The 1,552-nt window shown below is 41.3% G+C and overlaps 1 non-coding gene across 1 annotated transcript; it reads right to left on the bottom strand.

The window, feature by feature from the left end:
* Positions 1 to 893: 893 nt before the first annotated feature.
* LOC130043239 (U6 spliceosomal RNA) lies at positions 894 to 1,000 on the bottom strand. The gene has a single exon (XR_008795354.1). It is a non-coding gene; the product is annotated as a U6 spliceosomal RNA (small nuclear RNA).
* Between the last annotated feature and the right edge of the window lie 552 nt (positions 1,001 to 1,552).

The raw sequence follows: 1,552 nt of genomic DNA, 5'->3' as shown, positions 1-1,552 counted from the left end.
GGCAATGGGTGGCAATCATGTTTGGTCTATAGTCTACTTTCAGCATGCTTCTCCCATCCTGGGAGGATCCTCCCAACACCCTTTACTTGGTGCTCCCTTCTCTATCTGAGCTCCCTTTTCCCCTAGCATGTGTGGTTGGCCTCCAAGCCATGGAGTAACATTCCTGGTACTAATCTTGGCCATTCTTGGGTGTTAGTCTCCTATTTTGTTATTTTATGTCCCCCAGATGAATGAAATCTTTCTATGTCTATCCCTTTCTTTCTTAGTCATTTCGCTTAACATGATACTTTCCATGTAGTATCACTTGTATGTAAATTTCATGACTTCATCTTTTCTAACAGCTACATAGTACTCCATTGTGTAAATGTACCAAAGTTTCCTTAACCAGTCAAAAATGATAGCATTTTTTAATTTTTATTTTTTATTATCGAATCCCGGCAAGCTACTGAGACTATCTCACCCGCACGGCAAATCCTGGTAAGCTACCCGTGACGTATTCGAGATGCCAAACACAGTAAAAACTTTCACAATGTGACTGGGCCCACTAGAGCAAATCGATGAACAATGGGAGGATAGTGATAATGATTATAGAATCACCGTGAGCTACAGTTACAAGCTTTCATGTTTGAATTTCAATCATATGATGATGGGACACCCATCCCTCCACCAGTGCACATTTTTAACCACCAATGTTCCCAGTATCCCCCCCTTCCCAAATCTTCCCCCTGCCTCTATGACAGACAATCTCTCACATACTCTCTCTCTCTGCATTGGGACATTATGGTTTGCAATACAGACACTGAGAGGCCGTCACGTTGGGTCCTTAATCTACTTTCAGCACACATCTCTCCCATCCCGAACAATCCCTCCAACTGTCATTGACTTAGTAATCAAAAAATATGGAACATTTCATGAATTCGCATGTTATCCTTATGCAGGGGCCATGTTAATCTTCTCTGTATCCTTCCAATTTTAGTATATGTACTGCTGACGTGAACACATGATAGCGATTTAATCAAGAAATGAAATTTGATGGATTATAAAATGGTGCCCATGAGGATGAAGCTGACGCCGTGAGAGGCCACAACTTAACATTAAATTTTGAGTAGTCCTAAGTTTCTGTTTCCCAGAAACTGAACTTGTGATTTTTGGGAAACTCCGAGTTAAATAACCTGCCCAAAGAAGGAAATTCTAGATCATCTGACTGGACATGAGAGGTCAATATGTCCCCTTTTTTTCTTTTTTGGAACAACCACAAATTAACTGTTATCAAATGTTACAGGGAACTATTGACGAATCGCTCACCACTGTTGCTTGATCACTGTTATCACAGTGCTTGCTCAACCTTGAAACCTCTATAAACTACTTGTGATTTGAAGTCTGGGTCCTTGTCAAGACTCCACTGTGTTGGATGAGACTTGCACCCTAGCTCGGGCTAGCAATAAAGTTTTGCTTTTGCATTATTGGATGTGGACTGGGTCTGTCCGCAACTAGGGGTTCGAAATTCAGGCACAACAGTCAGTCTATTGGACTATTCCATCTCTAGAATGAA

Source organism: Sorex fumeus, unplaced genomic scaffold (genome assembly GCF_029834395.1).
Source record: "Sorex fumeus unplaced genomic scaffold, SorFum_2.1 ptg000118l, whole genome shotgun sequence".
Taxonomy (NCBI): Eukaryota; Metazoa; Chordata; class Mammalia; order Eulipotyphla; family Soricidae; genus Sorex; species Sorex fumeus.
The sequence above is the reverse complement of the archived record's forward strand: the minus strand, read 5'-3'. Positions and strand labels throughout refer to the sequence as shown.